The sequence below is a fragment of the Ambystoma mexicanum genome, chromosome 7p (assembly GCF_040938575.1).
Source record: "Ambystoma mexicanum isolate Mex_15411 chromosome 7p, UKY_AmexF1_1, whole genome shotgun sequence".
NCBI lineage: Eukaryota > Metazoa > Chordata > Amphibia > Caudata > Ambystomatidae > Ambystoma > Ambystoma mexicanum.
The window spans coordinates 794,147,539-794,168,342 of record NC_090939.1 but is presented as its reverse complement, the minus strand read 5'-3'; the positions used below and the strand labels follow the sequence as shown (position 1 = coordinate 794,168,342).

The 20,804-nt window shown below is 45.5% G+C and overlaps 1 long non-coding RNA gene across 1 annotated transcript in view; it reads left to right on the top strand.

Annotated features, from left to right (window-relative positions):
* Positions 1–11,798, top strand: part of LOC138525565 (uncharacterized) — a 96,476-nt gene extending 84,678 nt beyond the window's left edge. Inside the window, exon 3 of the long non-coding RNA XR_011283364.1 lies at positions 11,665–11,798. This is a non-coding gene — a long non-coding RNA (uncharacterized lncRNA). The remainder of the gene's footprint in view (positions 1–11,664) is intronic.
* The last annotated feature ends 9,006 nt before the right edge of the window (positions 11,799–20,804 follow it).

Genomic DNA, 20,804 nt, shown 5'->3' with positions numbered 1-20,804 from the left:
AAACAATTTTTTTTTTTTGTAACATCTAGTTTATTTCAAACTTTTATTGCAATTTTTTTTGTTTAATTACTTTCATTCACGTTTCTTACTGCTGTCTTTGAACCATCTTTCCTAATTTATTATTCTTCATTTTGTGACTTTGTCTAGGAAATTAATTACCGAACAAGTTAAGTGAACCGAGGTTCCACCCAAAATGCAAGACCAAAACTCAGCCATTGTGTCTGTTTCAGGCTGAAATTTACTCAAGTGTACCCTTCTTGCCTCCATTAATGCCACACATTCAGTTACTAAATGTTTTGTTGTCTCTGGGTACAATGTACAATGTCTGCAGCTATTTTCTGTTACGTTGTCCAAGTGACGCATTGCCATCATATGTATTGATTTGTATATGTTTGTTCGAAGACGAAGAAAACTGTCTCTGTGATGCCGTGAAGGAAATTGTTGAAGGTATTTTGGCATGTTGTCGACTTTATTCGTCGTTAATCCCAGATCCAGAGCTGTGGGCACGTTTCCATAGTTATCAAGATTTTCATTCCAAAGCCACTCTTTCAGCTTTTTTCGTGCAATTTGAGGGCGGTCTACTAACGTTTCTAACGTAATCTCGGCAGTTCGCATGATGGCTTTCACTTTTTCCGACCATTCCAGGAGTAAGCCTTTATGCAGTTGATCACTGCTTGGTGCCAGTATTTGGAACGCCGGTTCAGGATTTGAGATCACCATCTTTCTAAATAATGACATGGATTTCCATATCACTGTTCCGTGTAAGCTTTCCAGAGCTAATTCATGACGTAGTATTGTCATTGATAGATATTTGGGTAGTCTCAGGGCTCGCCTCCAGAAGAGGCCTTCCAATTGTGGCCATATATTTTGGTCGATGTTCCATCCTGATTCTGTCCCGAATGTAATTGCTCGAATTACTTTCTGCACATAAAATGTTCGTATTGGTATTAAAGAGAATTTTCCATAAAGCGTCTGAATTCTTGCACCTTGTAAAGAGAGACCTCGAGTTTGGCGATAAATGTCTTCTACCCAACTCCGTTCACATATTGAGGTATTCACTGTTATTCCCAGATAGCGAATTTCTGTGACTTCTTCAAGGTGTTCTTCATATACTTCCCACTTGAAGTTTTTGTTTTTTGAACCTGTTGCGTGTCCAAATTTCATAATTTTTGTTTTTTTCACATTTATTAATAGATCATTTTCTGCCATATAACTTTCTACTTTCGTCAGTAGTCGCTGTAGACCTATCTGGGTCCGATCAACCAATAGCAAGTCATCAGCATACATTGCATAGCTTATTTGTTGCCCATTGACTTTCGGTGGAAAGCATTTCACAGTTGCTAAATCAAGTTGAATGTCGGCTATGTATAGCTTAAACAGAGTGGCAGCCAATGGACATCCTTGCTTAACCCCTATACTGGTAAGGATTTCTTTTGACAAGACACCTCTTTCGTTTAGTCTAATTCTAATTGATGTTTTTTCATGCAGTGCTTTTATTGGTTGCAGCAAGGTCTCAGAACATTTCAATTTTTCCAATTTCAGCCATAGTTTTCCTCGGTTTATAGTATCAAAAGCCTGTTGCATGTCAATAAAGGCTACAAATAAATTGTCCTTCTTCTGCAAGGCTTCTAACTTCAATAGGTTCACCAGGGCTAGATTGATGTCTGTACCAACTCCCTTGGTGAATCCTGTTTGTCTTTTATCCAATTTTGCCGTTGTCAGCGCCCAGGCTGATAGTTTTTTTTGCAAAAATGTCGCAAATACCTTGCCGATTGTATCCAGAAGGGCAATCGGTCGATAGTTGGCAGGATCGTCCCGATTGCCCTTCTTATAGATTGGTACTTTTATTGCCGTTGTCCAAGATGTTGGCACTTTTTGACTTTCTGCTATTATCCAAAACAACGGTTCGATAAATATAGACCACGCATGTTTATGTTTTTTCAGAATCACATTAGTGATGCCATCTGGGCCGGCCGCTCTTGAATTCTTCAGCTTCGCAATGGCAGTGCAAATATCTTCACTGTCCTCCTTAGTATCCCAGTTAGTATGACATTGGTGTTTTCCTATCTTCGATGTCATCTCAACCCCAGAGAACACTTTGTTAAATTGTCGCAGCCAGTCACTTTCAGCTACTCCATTTGCCAGAGTAGCAGCTTGATTAATGGAGCCTCTATTTAGAATATTCCATATTTCTCTTGTGTTATTTAGTTTCATTAGACCCAGCATCTTTTCTCCACGCTCTTGGTCTCTCTGATAAGAGAAACTCTTGAGCCAATTGCGATATTTTTGTTTCCTCCATTTTATCAGGCTATGCTTTTGTACGCATAGACGTGATTTTAGTTTAGCTAGATCTTTTTTTAGCTGCTTCTTTTGTTTACTTAGAGTCATACTCCAATTGTGTTTGTGTACTGTGTCAATGTTCTGTTTATGTGCAAACCCCACTGTTAAAGATGGAAGCAGTGCCACGTAGTCTGTCGGATCGTAGATTTCTCTGTTTGGCTCCTCTATTGCCGTGGTCAATACACAAATTTGTTTTTCATTTATTCGCAGTCTGTTTCGACCAGCATTTACCTCTAGTGCTTGGCCTTTAATTTCGACCTCGCATTTGCAGTGTAATGGCCATGTCATTACCAGTGCATGATGGTCACTGTTTGTAGTTGGTAAGATGCACAGTTTATTGATGTTTATGAACATGTTTCGCGATGTCCAAATATAATCAAGAGTCTTATTATATCCCAAATTATGCCATGTGTAGTTTGGAGGACTATCACCATTCACATTTCCATTTACCATCATGCAATCACGTGCTTCCATTTCGTCAGTCCATTTTGTTTGTCTAGAACTTTCAAGACATCCATTGGTAGCTTTAGCCAAAATCAGTTCCTTATTCTTATCGAACCATGAAATGTTCAGGTCACCGCACACTATGATCGATAAATCTGGGCAAATTCTCTGGTTTTTATCTATCAACGAAGTTACTGCGGCAACAAATGATTTAACTGCAATTTTTGCTGGATTCCAATAAACGTTTAACAAGAGTATCGTTTTTCTTTATTTTCAGGTCCATTCATTTGTTTCAGTAAAGTCCCTTGTACATAACTGTTAGGGTTGTATTCTTCAATTACTTCCCAGTTTGTTCCTGACTTCACCATAGTTATTAACCCGGAATACGGTCTTCCTCTTGTATTTTTCACTGCTGGGTTTAACATTATTTTATAACCATCTTTTACTGGAAGTGAACGCATCCAGGTTTCCTGCATACAAATCGCAAAATTATCTGTCAGGTCTACTGGGAATTCATTGTACAGATGACTAAATCCTCTGGTATTCCAGGAAATCACGGATACAGTTTCATCTTGGATATATTTCCCTAGCTAGTGTTTCTTTGTCTCAAACAATGAATTTCTATTTCGAGCTTGTGGTTGGGAGACCATTTTCAGATGGCTCCTAAGTTCTTGTCGTCGTTGTTCCTGGGTTATGACTTTGCTGTTGTTATGTATTCCCTCTTCTGCGATCTGATTTTCAATCGTCTCCTGTTCTGAAATCTCAAACCCTAAACACAATAGCTCATCTTTAGCAGCCATCAGGATCTTGCAGACTCCTTGTGAGGTGATATGTAATAACACACAGTCAACACGATCTTCTCAAGCAAATTCAACAATTCGAATGTCATCAGATCGAATGGTACGTAACACTGGTACCGCATGTAGCAGTCGCATTATATTGCCATGATTCAGGTTGACATAAGGATCGCCATTCAAGACGTTTTCAACCTTTATCTTCCTAGTTTGCACGTTTTGCTTGGCTCGATGTTCTTTATCTGCTATTTTGGTGTATTTTTGAATTTTTACTTTTGGTTGGGTTGGATTTAAGGCCGGCCTTGTTTTGTCTCTATGGTCTTCACTTGCAGTTTTTATTCTTTTGTCCGATTCAACTTGATCAATTACTGATCTTGACTGTACAGCTTTTCCATTCTTTGTGTTGCCTAGTTCCATTGTTAGCTGTTTCTTGCCTAGGGTCTGTGCTGAAGTACCTGGGCTATGTGAATTCTTGTCTAGCCGCTCATCCTCCGACATTATTGTGCAATCATCATCATTCTCATCAGGATAAGTTGAGAGATCGCATAGTTCCTCAAGTTGTTCAACTGAGGAGGTTGTGCTAATATCTGAATCAATTCTCATCCTTTTTTTGGGGTTTCTCTCTCCGTTTTCACCTTTTCTCACTTCTTTTCCAACTTTCCTTTCTGTATCATTTTTCTTTGTTCCTACGGGTTTTTCTCTCTCAAATAACTGAGGTTTTACTGGAGTTGTCAAATTTCTTATAAATGTCCTTGTTTTACTCGTTCGATTTGGTGGAACCTGAATATTCTTCCTTTTCTCCAGTTATTTTTTCCTTGTCTGTTGGCAGCAACCTGTGATTTTTCTTTATTGGTGTTGGAAAAGAGGTTTTTTTCTTGGCCACTGAATATCCCATACGATGCTTTGCTATGGAGGAAGACTGAATTTCTGTAGTTTTCTCGTTAGTGGTCATCGCCTCTATTTCAATTGCTAAGGAGCAGGAGGGTGTTTCCTTACTTATGCCATTAACAGGTTCAAGCCTTGCTAGTTTGTCTTTTGGTTTGTTATGTTTCTCTATGTTATCTACCACGTCTGTTATTGGACTGCTTTTATCCCTCACATTTCCTGCAAGCAAGTTGTTACTCTCTGACACGGCATTCGTTATTTCATCATTTCTTTCTAGTCTAGCAGGAATGTTGTTGACGTTGGTTACAATGTCAAGCACAATTTTCCCATCTGACTTGTCCATCTTGTTTGATTCTAAGAGAGCTTGTGTGGGTGCAGGTATTCCACTTTGCACCCCCTTCACAGGTGAAGTTGTACCTAAAGATATCTGTGAGGCCATTTGTTTCAGAAGACTGGCCATTTCCTCCATTCGACTATTTTTTTTCTTCACTGTCTTTCAGAAGCAGCTCCAGTTGCTTATTTGGTTGTTCACCTAACTGGCGTTTTTCTTCTTTTTGTCGTGATTGCTGTTCTGACAGGCGGGATTCCATTTTAGTTATTTTTTCATTAAGGTTGCCCAATATTCCTTCATTATTCTGAATTGCTTCATGTAAACTCTCGTATAGTTTTATGAATGGTATTAGAGCCAATGAAGTGGCAGCTAAGACATTGTTATGAATCTGAATGGCTTGCGCTGTCGACAGGTTGGCTTTTTGTTCCAGGTCTTTTTCATCAGGGCTTTTTGTTCTTTCATTACACCTATCTCTCAGGATGCCCCTTTCCTGTTGATTAGGACTTAAAAACCTTTGTGGGAAGGGCTAGTCATGATCTCTCATTTCTGTGTTCATTGTCAGAGGGCCTTTCGAAATTCTCTTCCCAGGTTTTTTTTTGAGTCTCAGAATCCTGATGATTTGTAGTTGACTTTATATAATTTTTACTAGTCAAATGCATGGCCTGTTTGTGTCCGGTATTATTTATCCGACCAGCCTGTACAACCTCCGCTGGCGAACTAGTTATCAGTTTTTGTATTGAATCACCGATAAAAAAGGGTTCTTCAATGTAGTGCTCGTGTTATTAGACGTTCGGCTTGGAGAGCTGATATCGCCTGCTTTGCCTTTTATGAAGCTATCAGCCAGTCTTGCTTTCATTTGCTCAAAGTCAGCCTGGAGCCTCATCGGCCTCATCGTCAGGCGTGCCTCTCTCCCAGCATAATCTATACCTTTTTTTTCCGTACCTGTTTCTTCTGTAAAGAAAAATTCACCTGCTTGTTCACAGGCAACTTAATTTTGTCTTCGATCTAAGGTAGTTTGTGTGCATGTTTCACTTTTCTCGATTCGCCTGCCTTTGTTGGATTTGACATTTGAGCATCTTTCTTCCTTATTACTATTTGTTATTTCTTGTTGTAATGTGCACTCCTTTTCTTGTATCGATGGTTTAGCGAGATCTCGAAGAAAAGTGAACCGTAATAACTTTGTGTCCATGGAGGTACTTGGGACTTCAACCGCAAGCAGCTCCAAATCTGTTACATCAAATGGTGATTGGAATGATTCTGCGTTAATATCCACTACTAGTGGATCAGTTGCTTGTGAACTGGGGTCCTTAATGGTTCGTTTAGATATTTCCATGCCATTATCTTCTTTTTCAAGTACTCGTTCTTCTGATCTCAACCGTTCTGTGGATAATGATATAGGTTGTAGTTTGTTTCGGCGATCATTTTCCTTGGTGTCCTTGTTGCTGCCATTGCTGCTATTACATTCAATTTTTCCAGTAGTTTCGTTTCCCCCGCCCCGATTATGCACAAGAACCACTAATGTCGTTAATTGTGCCTGGGATGGAGAACGCTGCTCTGGTACCAGTTTCTCGTAGGACTTAGTTCAGCTATTGGTATCAAGAACTCCTCAGTAAGTAGGCCTTTGGCCACGGGTAATTGGGCATTTTGTTGTGTCTGTCCCAAATTACCTTGCATTGTTTCTAGAACTGCTACAGGTGTTGGTGCTAGTTCAGAGACTGGTAATGATACTGATGGAAGAACCGCCTGTTCCTGTGTGTCAATTGTTGAGACTCCAACTAAAATCTCTGGGTATATATGTCTCATATTAGGATTCATTGGATTATTGGATGACTCAGACCCACAAGATTCAACTAGTTCAGATAATTCATTTTTTGACTTTGTGTCTTTTTCTAGTTCATTTTCCAAAGCAAGATCAGTTTCATTAACATTTTTAATTAGGCTTTCGCTTTCACAGTCTATGTGCATTGAGATATTGTCCGTATGATAGGACTGAGAGAGCAAAAAGGTCTGGGCTTGTTTAGATTTTAGCCGAGTCTGTGGCCTGTTATCGGCCATTGATTAGGTCTTACCTTAGTTACTTCGGTTGCTGCGAATTGGTGTAGGCTGATCTCGTCGCTTAAGGCGCCCCAGCGCCTAACAGCCGCAAAACAGCCGGTGGACTTCACTCCTAACGGGCCTAACGCCGCTCGGCTGCGCACGCCCTGCTTTCAATGGCAGGCAGTGTCATGTGAGCAGTCATGTGAGCGTCACGATGCTCCTCCCCCTCCAGGAAGTGGGTGTCGGTGTTGGTGAGGCGCGAGTTAAGGAAACTCCCAGCGCTATTCTCCCACAGCCAGCACAGGTACAAATGTTTGTTTGCCTTTCTGATCAGGTTCACAGATATTCACAATAACAGGGACAAATGCCCTGAGTCTCTCTCAAATTCCCTTTGCATTCCCCAGGAGAAAAAAGCCAAGGTCAGAGGCACCCGGGGTGCACAGATAAACACTAATGGTATCCCGCTTCAGGCCCTGAACATGGTGGGAATGGAATGTTTACTGTGGAGAGAGCAGGAAGGGATGCACCCTTTGAAGAAAACATTCATGGGAATAGAACATCCAGCTTTCTGATGCCATTGGGCAAGGCGAAGATTCAAAGTACTACTGCCCTCACCCAAGAGCGGTCATCCAATCTGAATTCCAAGTAGATGTACAACCAAAGCAAATAAATCCCTGAAATTCATACTTGAGAATGCTGCCCTGGTCACGTCATTACTGGGCACATGGGTTTTGAAGGAGATAACGGGGGAGGCAGGTCTGGAATGTTCCTTGATTTGGATAGGAGGAACAGTGGTGATTCCAATAAAGTTAGTACAAGGTTGGGGGTGCAACTTGTGATGTAAGTGATTTCAATCTGGCACACACCAAAGTCTCGGCCACCATGTAGTGCGCAAATGAAACCCTTATTTATTTTTTATCTATAAGTTCAATATTCCGAATGATACACCATTCATATCACACCCTTCTCCTGAGACCCCCCGCGGTCACACTGAACCAGGAGTCAGGCTAGTTTGCAAAGGTAAATATTTATTTATGTATTTAAAATTTAAATCACAATATATTTTAATAGGTAACAACAATCACAATGGGGTGACAGAACACTGAATAATATGGTTAGGGGTTCTCCCTGCAACACCCTTCAACCCACCAATAGACAATTTAAATAGATGTGAGGAGAGAGCAGGTACTTAGGAATAACAGATCAAACAGAATATCACTCCCACCTTCCCCCTTTAAACACAAGAGAAACACAAAATTGACTTTTCAACTGTCAAATGGCTTTGAAATTGGCTGAGCAAAAACACCAAATGTGGTCAAAAATGCTTAAATTATTATACATTTCTACGGGAGCCGCTTTGGACAGATGCAAACAAACACAAGCAATGATTTAATCAAAAGGAAACAGTTGGGATCTCAAAGTCTAAGTACGAAATACTTTAAAGCTAATTCACACGTGTAAAACTTTCAAAATGTCAATTCGTTGCAAACTTTTCCTTATGCAATTTTTGATATGACGGGTCAATTGCACTGTTTCAAACTGCGGTTTTGGGTTCTAGAGGTAGCTGAGGATGATGGGTACAAGTGGCAGTTGAAATGTTGCTGAGGGAGTTATAGAAGTTTTAGTAAGAGGTGTTTTTTGAAAATAAAGACACGAAATTTGGACAAGACTTCAGTTTAGAATCAGAAAATATGGCTTACACTTTTACTCAAGGCTAGAGCATTTAGCTAGGCAACCAAGTCGCGATACAGTAAGCTCTGAGACTGATTCATGACTTCAGTAACAGATCCCCATCACCTTCTTCGGCGGCACCAGTCCAAACAGTCAAAGTGGGATTTATGGATCAGAGTTACACAAATAAAGATGACTATGAAAATAGAGCTTTAGTAACTAGACAGAATAAGATAGCACTAAAGATTTTGACACTGTTACAGGTTATGAAAGGAGGGATAGTTCAGAGATTAGAGTAGAACAAGTTAAGAGGGGTATACAATAGTTCTCTAGCGTCCTATTAATACTCACAATCCACTGGGATTTAAGATTTTTTGACAGTCACGGTTCGGGTCAATGGATTGGGTCTATCAAGGAAGGACACCACATTAGGCGCAGGACTGGATCCGCAAGGCCGGTCACCAGAATTGCACAGGATCTGCCCTTCTTGTTACTGGGTATTTCAATCAGCGGGGTAGCGAGTTCATCAGGCAAGCCTTATAGTAGCAAGCTCGATAGTTCAGGATCATAGTTCAGGATGATTTCCCACACCACAGCACTTCACTTGGTTGAGAGAAAAAGTTTGAGTATTGAGTCCTTGCTGAGAATGGTTCAGCTACTGCTTGGCAAGATTCTTGGCATCTGGATCAGGAAGGATGTTAAAGGCTGAATGTTGAATGCTGGAACAAAGTGCTTCGCTGGAATCAGGAGAGTGAGTGTGTGATTGAGTCCGTATGTGTTGTCAGCTGTCTCTATTTATCCTTTCAAATGACATCACAAAAATGGGTGTATGGGCCAGCTTAACTAAACTTGCCCCTGTGAACTGGGATTGGATCAGAACCTCTTCTCCGCCTTGCATCTGAGTGATTGGATCAAGGTCGGATGATGTCACATTCATGATTTGGCTTTTACAGTCCTTAGAAACCTCCCCTAGCCACTGTTATCAAAATCTAATTGTGTCCTAAATACATATTTCTACATTGGTACCTCTACAGAAATCACACACAAAGATTCCATATTTTATGTGGTAGCTGTTCCTCAAAATCTCACAGCTACGGGATCCTGTTTCACTTTTCTGCAGAATTTTGTCCATTTCGGCATGAACACATTTTCCAAACTTTCTGCAAATTTCCAAAAATGTGTGTGTTTAACATAGGGATGTGTGTGTAAAATGTAACAATTCTAGCATTAGTACAGTTCACATAAAACCACATATATTGCCATTCCTGTCCAGAACATGTTACACAGTTCCACAGCCTCTTGAAACGTACAGCCAAAAATTAGAGTAACAAATCTGTCCTTTTTTAGATTTTTCACCACTTTGGATAACAAGTTATCAGTCTCTAAAATGTGTTCATTCTTTATTCTTAGCAGCAAATGGTCTGCCCTTTGTCTCTACCTGGAGCTCAAGGAGTAGCCCCCTTCTTTGAGGAATTCATTCAAGGAGAATTTTACAACCCCTTCACATGTCACTTTCCTGGGCTGGAGGATCTGCCAGTGTTCATTATCTGGCTGTAGACAAAAGTCTGGCCTAACCCACTTTATCATCTATCAGTGAGTTTCTGCTGAGAGGATTTCCCTCCCCTTGGGGGGAACCTGTTTTTCCACTTCTTTCAGGCCCAGCAAGGCTAAATTATTCTTAATTTCTTAAAATGCAGCAGATACCAAACTAGTTGCATCAAATAACATAGATAAATTACTTTCTTAGCTTTAAACCTGAGGGATAAAAGCACAACTGTGATCTGCATTCCTTTTAGCAACAATCTTTTTATGCTTGCTAATCCGGCAGACTTTTAGTTTATATAACTTTGAAGTTTCATCAGGAGAGCTCATCTGACAGGGCTGTCATTCACAGGTAGCCCAGTGTGCTGCACACAGATTTTGCCAGGTGCTGACATCCACAGGCAATCCATTTTTTCTGAGAAAATGTTTTGCTCTTCACATTTTAGGACTTTGTACATTCACAATGCTTCATTAGATTAACTGAAATTTAGCACCAAGCAAGATTTTGAATGTTGAGAAATGTTGTGCATAGACATTTTGTAGTTTTTAGCAACAAAGTAAATGTCATTTACAGGCACATTTTGGAGTTTCACTTGCAAAGTGCTGCTTTTCCCTCTGCACCCTAGGTTTACTTGTTATGGAGCCCACTGGCACATTTTCTGCAGTGTGTGCTCTATTCCACCACACATGCACCATGGGTGGCAGGTTATGCATCCATTTTTTGTGTGTTGAAAAACGCAGTTTTGGAGGTTTTTGGTGTGTACAAGAGTTTTGCCGCCATTGTTGCTGTTTCTTCCACCATAACTAGCAGAGTGATGCCACATAATATAGCAGAGTGGGTCAATACATCCCACAGTGAGCGCAGTAGTGTCTGGTATAATGAGAATACCTATTGTCGGTTCCAAGTGAAAATGTCCCCAACAAAAACGCAGTCATTACAAAAAGTCACTGTGAAAAGTCAGTGGTGATGAAGCCGTCATTATGTCGTTTCTTTTGTATTGACCCCCGCATTCTAGGTAATGGAAGTGGGTGACCCCCTGCAGCCCCTGAACCCATTATATGTTCAAGAGTTAAAATAAAAGAGGAGAAGAAACATTAGTTTGAGGAAGAAACCAATCATTATAAGCAAAACAATTCAAGAAAAGAACAAGAAAGGAACAGAAATTTGCTCTATAAAGTAGGAGACACAGAGGAGAAATACCTCTTTAAAGGAACTGCATGAGTTGATAAAAGTGTCATTGAGAAATACTTGAATATCGTCTACTGAACTGAACCTTGTGAGAAACAAGCAATCAGTATGAAAGAGTCATTTTTCTTTCATTCATTAGATGTAATAATAGTCGTAGGGTCAGAAAGGATTAGTTTGGATGGTGGACAGATTCTGCTAATACTTACACTGACACCTGACAAGCAACTTGGGTTTGTTAAGTAGGGAAACCCCATAGCATAGGGAAAGATAAGCATGTTCTCCTTTGTTTAATAAATGTATCATTGATGTGGAATTTCAGAGTCTGCATCCTTCTTCTGATCCACCACACAGGTTAGTGTATGAATCGTAGCAAAGTTTGCTAGCGCAGTGGTAGCAACTCACCGTTCAGCTGTGTTTCCTTTTCCTCACAGGTTTCATTTGGTGCTGGAATCCCAGAGACCTAGAATCCTGGTGAAGGTCGCTGGAGGTAGGCGAGTCCCACTGTGGTGAAAGGCGGCAGCACAGAAACACTGAAGGCAGAAGAATGGCTATGGTGAAAGGCAGGTGAATGTTTTTTATTAAGCAACACCAAGCATGGAAATGTGTGGGGTGTGCCTTTCATACGTGTTCACTCAAAATGAACACAGTGATCTGTTGGTTCTCACAGGAATTCAGGAATTAACTACAAAGATTGATGGGAAATATACGTTTTTCTCTTTTGCCAGTTAGCCTTTGCAGTGGACGACATGGGCTGTTTGGAAGCCTAGTCGTTCTCTTTTGGCAGCCAACCTGCTACTTGGTACTCCCTCTTTGGCCTGTAGGTTTCCTATGAATGTGCACTATGGGCTTTCATGTGACTCTCCTGGGCTTTTTAGGTGTGTGTATCCACGCCAAGCCTGATAGAAACACATAAAAAGAAACTATGCTGGACAATCATTAAAAAGAATCAAAACTGCAGAGCCTAATTCATGGCAACATTTACACAAAGGACTAGACGTGTATTTCTGGGGGTGCATGGGGAGTTTCACATGCAATTTCGCTGGGCGAGCGGGGTACGTGTATTCTGTGGGGTGCGTGTGGAGTTTCACACGCGATTTCGCTGGGCGAGTGGGGTACGTGTATTTCTGGGGGTGCGCTGGGAGTTTCACACGCGATTTCACTGGCCGAGTGGGGTACGTGTATTCATGGGGCTGCGCGGGGAGTTTCACACGTGATTTCGTTGGCTGAGCGGGGTACGTGTATTTCTAGGGGTGCGCAAGGAGTCTCACATGCGATTTCGCTGGGCGAGTGGGGTACTTGTATTCTGACGGGTGCATGTGGAGTTTCACATGCAATTTCACTGGGTGAGCGGGGTACGTGTATTACTGGGGGTGTGTGTGGAGTTTCACATGTGATTTCACTGGGCAAGCGGGGTACGTGTATTCTGAGGGGTGTGCATGGAGTTTCAGACGCAATTGCACTGGGCGAGCCGGGTACGTGTATTTCTGGAGGTGCGTGGGGAGTTTCACACACAAATTGGCAGTGTGGGTCTTCCCAGGTGTGCCCTCTCCCCCATCCCCAGCAGGCAGCCCACACCGCAGGGGACTACCCTGCACCCCTGGCCATGCCCCGCAGGCAGCCCATCCACCCTGGGTATGCCCCCCAGCCAGCCCACATGTCACCATGCACCAGTGAGCACCGACTCATGTCCCCCTGCACCCCAACCCACACAGCCGTGATGGGCACCTGCCAGCAGGCCCCGACTCATGTCCCCCTGCACTCCCACCCACCCAGCCGTGACGGGCACCTGCCAGCAGGCCCCGACTAATGTCCCCCTTCACCCCCACCCACCCAGCTGTGACGGGCAACTGGCAGCAGGCCCCGACTAATGTCCCTCTGCACCCCCACCCACCCAGCCATGACGGGCACCTGCCAGCAGGCCCTGACTCATGTCGCCTTGCACCCCTACCGACACAGCTGTGATGGACACCTGCCAGCAGGCCCCGACTAATGTCCCCCTGCACTAATTACCCACCCACCCATGACGGGCACCTGCAAGCAGGCCCCAACTCATGTCCCCCCAACACATCATCATGATCCACAATCATGGCCCTTGTAGCCACCCAAATCCCACTGCACACCACCCCTGCCCAAAGAACCAACCAAGTATTACATCCACCCCACATTGAAAGTGCCATTACATTATACAACCCAAATGGCATGTATGTACATCAACACATGTCCATCACACACACACAATGGGTGCCAGTGAATGTGAAAACCCACATTGTGACATGCATGAAACCAATGAGAGAATACCACACATTGAAGTATGAAACAAAAATGTATTGAACACAAAACAAAGGGAATCAAATGAAAACACACAATAATAGAAATAATAAATGAAATGCAGCAAGTCCCAAAAAAAACAAAATATGAAATCAGAATCCAAATAAATCAAAATGAAAATGTGTCCAAAGTATCTGTCCAACAAAGCAAATCCAAAGGTAAAGAAATAAGTGAAATCCATTGCTCTATGGTGAAAAAAATAACAATGATGATAAATCCACTGTTCAACTACGTACAAACAACAAATCCAGGGTCCATGAGCCCAACTATTGAAATGAAACCTACCAAAAAGACTACCTAATAAAGAACTATCTACAAGAAGGCATAGTCCAAGCGCACCAAATTACATTAAAAAAGAAAGGAAACCTTACACTAACTAACTATATACAATGGCGGTGGGCAAGTCCTACGGCTCACTAGTTGATTTTCCCGGCCAGGGCATCATTGAACTCCTGTTCAATGTCCTGGAGGTGGGCCTATTCCATGGCCCCGAGGTCTCTCAGGGATAATGCCATGTCCACCTCCAACTTCCTGCAAATTCCCTCGAGGCACTCAGCCCGCCTTAGCGCCCTGCGCATGGAGTTCTCCACTCTGACATCAGTGAGCCGTGCCTCCTCTGCCCGCCGCCGCTCCACATCTATCCGCTGGCCCAACCACTGGCACACGGAAGACAATCCCATTCCAGGGTCTTCCTGCCCTCCGGCCGATGCCGGCCCCTCTGATGTTGCTGGCCCTGAGCCATGATGCCTCCCACGTTGAGCCTGCCGCTGCCTCCGACGCATCTGCCTCTGGCAGCAGGACGGCATCCAGGCTGATGAAATCCACCGGCGCCATCATGCACGCTCCCTGATCGATGCTGCCGGCACATCCTCCAACTGCTGGGGTCCAGTTGCTGGGGTGTCCACAACTTTGCGTGCCATCACAACTTCACAGCGGATCAAGGAAGTAGCTCTTCTTTTGGCGGGGGTATTGGCTACACATGTTTTTCATTATCACGCTAGTCTGACGGTGAGTCACGCATGCTATATTTCTCACTGCGGGTGCCCATGTGTATCGCGTACCCGTTTTCGAGGTCATAGTAGCCTGCGTGTCCCACGCGTACATGCTTTTCATGTCCCTGGGTGCCACCGCATACTGCGGGAGGTTAATTCCACACACATGGGCTACCGAGGGTTGCGTGCACGGTTTTACTGCAGTTTTGGGGTGCCTGAGTGTTGCGTGACCCACCACTTCATCACCGGGGTCACATATAGCCTTGCAGGTGCAAGGGTGCTGTTAACATCTTGTATCCCACCCCCTTCACCCCAATTGCCCAGGACAATTGTTGTGTACACCTCCCATTGCGCCGGCACTACTCCATCTGTGCCATGGTTGGGAGGCCACGTAAGGTGAGGGGCGCCTCAGCTGGGTGTACTCCACGTGGTGGGCATGGTCAGGGATGTGGTCTGGGTGACCAGGGAGTAGGGGCACTCCAGGGTGTCCAGGGTGGCTGCAGAGGGGGAAGAGGCAGGGGTGCGCCAGCTCACCACGATGTTGTGCCACATGTTGGTGCAGTCATGCCACCACCCCCTGCAGCTCCAGGAGATGCAGTTCTTGCATCTGATACTGGCACCCATGTGACCCAGCAGTCCGTTTCATCGACTTACACGGGCCCAAGGGTAGTGGTAGCTGCAGGTGCAGCTGTGGACGCCACCACCCAGGCTCAGGGTCTGCCAGCGCATGCTGCGTTGGCACTTGAAGAGTCCATGGAAGAATCCCAGGTGGTCAGGAGGCACACTGTAGGTGCACGCAGGGCTGCCCTGACCGAGGCACGTGTCCCTGGGGCAGCAATGTCATCTGCTGCCCCGACCAGCCAGGTGTTGGCAAGTGCAGGGGCAGATGCAGCTGACATGACCCCAGTTGTAAATCTACCAACCAGGACAGTCCCTGTCAATGACCCTGCCACAGCGGATGTTGATGCACAGAGTCCATTCCAGGGCACCCAGCAGCCACTGACGCAAGTCAGGGGTTCACTCCATGTTCCACCTGCCACTCCCTCGGCTCATTCCACCAGTGCCACTGCCCATACTGATGAGGGCGGTATTTGCCAGGCAGGGTCTGGACCAGTGTCCAAGAGGAGGAAGGTTGCACCAGCAGTAGACGCTGGGACCCCAGACACCGCTACGGCCTCAAGCACGTTGAGGAATAAGCCTTTCTGCTAGCAGGAACTGGACTTCCTCATGGTCTATGTGCGGGTACACAACCGTGACATGCTAGTGGGGCCGAATTGTCAAACTACGGCTGCCCATTTTAACACCCACTGAAGAAAGTTGCAGATGATGTGAGTGCATTCGGCTATGAGGTGCGCACAGCGCAAGAGTGCAAAAAGCGTTGAAATGACCTCAAATGCAGCAGTAAGGCAAAGCATGCCTCAAATTACAACATGACTCTGATGACTGGCAGTGGGCCAGCACCTGAGGAGGAAGAGCTCACTCCGCACGAGGCACTCGTTGCGGAGTTCATACCAACAGAATTGCTCGAAGGAGTGGGAGAGATGCCAGACTTTGATGCCCCGTCCAGTGAGTGTTGTTGCCTGTTGGTCGACGAAATGGGTGTTTTGCTTGTGTGATGTGTTGTGCTTGACTGCCACAGCATGTCAGGTGTACATGATTCTCATGTGCAAGTAATGCAATGCTTCTATGATATGTGCCTGCTGTGCAGGATAGTGGACATGTAGAGCAGACGGGGACTGTTCTCACAACCACACTTGCACCCTAATCACATGCTAGTCACCCAGCTGCCCATACAGTCCATGTTCCAGCTCAATGGCCCTTCTGCATGTAGCCTGGGGTGTGTTTCCTCTCAGCACTGGGACTATGTCATTGCATGACTGACGTGCATGTGTCCTCTGCATGGATGTGGGTACTCCATGTAGGCATGCTCCCTTGACCCTCCACCAACCCTGCACCCCAATTGCAACATTGCACTGGTGTGCATCACGTTGGCATACTGCAATGGCCCGTTCAAGACTCCTGTGTACATGCAAACTTCCACCAGCCAATCTGCCAGACACATGCAGTGGTGTACATCCTCTGCACTTCATGCCGGTTGTCTCACTTGGACTGTGCAGATGGCAGATGCTCCGCAGGGACATGAGTTCCCATTCATGCTCCATGTGTCTTCCATGCATGCCCCTATGTGTCCTTGACTGGATGATCATTGTAGTACGTGTCCAGGATGACCTACATTTCTTTGCTTTTGATCATCCATTCCATGCCCACTCTGGCTCAGTCCTGTACCACACACATGTTTAGGGTGTCACAGTCTGTGCAGGGCACAGGGCTCCCCCTGTTTCAGGCCCACTGACTCTGTTCAACTGGTGTAGGGGCTTCTGCACACATGTCTGTACTACTGAGGGGTCATATGTCCTGCTTTCTGTCCCATCATCATCTGCTGTGTTGTCAGTTGATTCAGATGATGCAATTGATGCTAGACAGCACTGTCTGCCAATGCAAAGGTCACTGGTCGCACTTTTGCTGCCATGCAATGCATCCCTATATTTTCACTTGGGGGGGGGTTGTTTGTAGCCATGCAACACATTGCATGCACATTGCATGTGATGCCTGGACATGCCCTTGCACTGCCTTCAAGTCAATTGATACACATCATGATGTACTTGTTCATGTGGATAGTGGATAACACACACATGTCCTGCACTGCATCAACCCACTTCTGAGCTGTGTTACACCGTTCTACATGCCTAGTCCCTGATGCTACGTCAAAGTGACCTTGTATGCATGCCAGGTTCACATTGGTGCGTGACATGTGTGCTTCATGCGTTGTCAGTCTGTGCGAGGTCTGCATGTGTGTTATGTGCTTCTGACATGTATACTAATGTAAATTGTCTCCACTTTCCAGATGATGACGCAATTGAGCCAGAGGATGGTGTTGTCATGTCAGACACAGGTTTGCTATCACACCAGCAACCCGTCACAAGTGGGGGTTGTGAGGTGGTAAGCCACGAAAACCCACATGTGTTACAGACCATCTTGTCTGTGGCAGGCAATGAGTTGAGCCCAGATGATCACTCTGACGACAATGTCGAGTTGGATGTGCATCGGGTCCATTCGTCTGGGGTGAGTGATTCTGATGTGGACTCTCCTCTATCTGCGACACCGGCACTGAGGGGCCAGACGGTGGTGGGACCTCCGCCTGTGGTGGATCGGGATGCAGGGTCATCCTTCACACCAGTCGCTGCTGTGCCTTTGACATCACGTCGATAGGGGCATGTAGTCCTGCATCCGCGGATGGTGCCAACCCAACAAGGACGGCCGGTCCTTCGGATGCAATGCGGTGGCCGCGCGCCACCGAGGTATACTGAGTGGGAGCAAGACATGACTGCCAATTCAGAACGTCAGGGGGCATCTATGGAAAACATCGCTGTGAGCATGGAGCGCGTGGCCCAATCCGTGATGCTTCTCCAGCAGCGGGCGGAACAGTCCATGGCCCGCTCTCTCAGGCTGGGCATGGCAGACTCAGACAGGGAACACCAGGCTGAAATGTTGTCTTTGCGACAAGCAATTGCTGCTCAAGCAGAGGCACACATGGAGGCCCTGAGGGCTGAATATGCATCCCTCAGATCCACTCTGGGTGTCCACTTGATGTCCCAGAGGGAGCGGTCAGAGGAGAGGTTTGCGCAGCTTGAGCGTACCATCTCGGCTAGCTAAGTGCTTGCTGGGAGGTGCATCAGTTGTCCAGCCAGGCCACGTAGGAAGAACTCCCTGTTACACGTGCTACATTGCAAGAGGAAGCACGAGTATCACAAGAGGTTCTGCATGCTGACCTATGTGTCATCGCTGCACAGAACCAGGCTCACCCGTCCGGCAGACTTGCTGCCGATGAGGGGCAAGCTGCGCCCAGGCATGGTCAGGCTCCTGTAACACGTCTACCTTTTCAGGAAGTGGCTGACTCGGACAAGATATCTCCCACACAGGCCGGGCTGTGCAGGCGTTGAGCCCATGGAGGTTTTTTTTTTTACTCGACATCATTGCAAGTGGGTTTTGAGCTGCACCCTGTACCTGCCCCCTCCTGGGTGCCCCCCCCAGGTCGTATGTGGCCATTTTTGATTTTTCATTTTAGTTTAGTTAGTTTACATTGTTTTTGATAGTTAGTTTAATTAGATAATGTAGGTTTTTTTATAGTTAGTTTAATTAGTTAATATAGTTTAAAATTCTTGTCTATTGTGCATTCATGTGACGGTGCGGTGCTTTGTGGCTTTTGAAAGCATCCACTGTCTGTTCCAGCTGGGCCCTTCAAGCTTGTCTCGTGTATGTGTTTGCAGCTTGGGGTCCTGACTCACATAGGCCACTCCTGCTTCCCTTGTCCATGGGCTCGCAAGGATGGTTCGTTGTTACAGTCATTTGCACAAGGGCTTTGAAATGTCATATCTGTGGCCTGTCTGCTGCTGTACTACTTGTGTTAACACCCCTATTGGGGATTGTGGGGGTTTTATCCAAGGCATGTCTGCATTAGACTTGGGTGGGTTCATGATTGATGTGTCCATTGATTGATATACATTGTGCTGTTATTTTATTTTATTTCCTGTGCATGTGCTTCATGCACTTCATACTGTAGACAGTGGCCGGCACCCTTTGCCTGTCAAAGTCACACTGATGTTGGGACGAATTCTGGTGTAGGTGTCTGACAATGCCCAGTCACAACCAGCATGAAGAGACACACACAGGGAACTTTCCTGCATTAAGCATATGTTTTGTGCCCTTTCTGCAGGAGAATGAACCTCCAGACCACCTTTGCCAGCAGACATGGGCCATTGTAGGATATACAGCTGGCCACGTTCGGTGGGGCAGACATGCACATGTGTGCGCAGGCAGTGCCGCAGGGCTTGTGCTCAGATGGCCAACAGAAGCAGACGTGTTTCCAGGAGCTCCAGGCAAGGTGAGCATCACAAGGGGGCCACACCAGAGCCAAGCTTCCACCAGGCCACTTGCACATGCATGCTAAGTAGCGCCACTGATGGGGAGCTAGGACAGATATTGTTGTTGAAGCGCACAGTACAGCTAAGATGCGTTGGGGGACAAATGGCAAGTTGCTTACCAAGTTGTCAGGGCACATGCAGGGGCTGTCGCACATATCCTCCAGTCCACCCTGATCCATAGAAGCAGAGTCATTGGCACAGTAGCGTTCCTAGCCAGAAAAAGAAGCAGCGTACAGGGACACACAGCGAGGCACAGACTCATGTGCAGTGCATGTCATTTAGATGTTTTAATTGACAGGTGCACTACCTATTTCAATCTGCGGATTCCAGTAGACAACTTGTACTGGAGTTGCACCTCGCTATACACGTATAACTGCTCACCCAGGGACCATTGTATGATGTGTGATTCTGGGCGCATTGGTCTTCCATTTGCCGCACGCCCACATGTGCATGCTTTACTGCATTGGCAGTGTATGGACCTTGATGGGGGCAAGCTAATGTATGGGTACAGAGCAGCAGACAAGAGTGTTGGTTTGTGGAGAAGTCACTTACTTTGGGGCATTCATGGTGTTGCGTGTGTGTGTGTTGTAGACACACACAGATTAGTGACTCACACTCTCTTTGCAGCATTGACCTGCTCCTGTTACTGGACCTGAGAGTGCGCAGGCATAAGGCCAGCACTCACCCCAGAGATAAGTCTCTCTTTGGCTTGCATTTGACTCATTTGGTACAATGTGCATAATGAACATGTTTTGTCTGATTGAGTATGTGTTATTGTGAATAGTTGAATTTTGTATTTTCCCTACTTTCCCTTGACAATCCTACTCCACTCTCCTGCCCATCTTTCCGGTTATCCTGAATCCCAATGCCTGTCCAGACAACATATCCCTGACCCTCCTTCCCCACCGGGGTCTCAGAGGCATGTGTAAGTTTGACCTTGCAGGCACCCACACCACGGAGGAGGGGGTGGTTGGTTTGTGCTACTCCTGCGGCTGGACACCGGAGCTGTGACAGTACCCATCAGTTGGTGCATCATCCTTGTATGTTTTGTACCAAACATGGTACCCATCCTGTTGTGTCATAGTTCAACTGTGCTACCTTGGTTGTTTTATCATTGTGCTTGGACATGTGCTTGGAGATTTCCTGCTAATTCGTCATCTACTGGAGACTCTTCCAGGGTTTATGGTTGCCTACAGGTTTTTTCCATGGTTTGTGGGTTTGGCTCCTTGGAGTTCTCTGTGATTTGTTTTTTTTGCCTGTCAAGGTGGC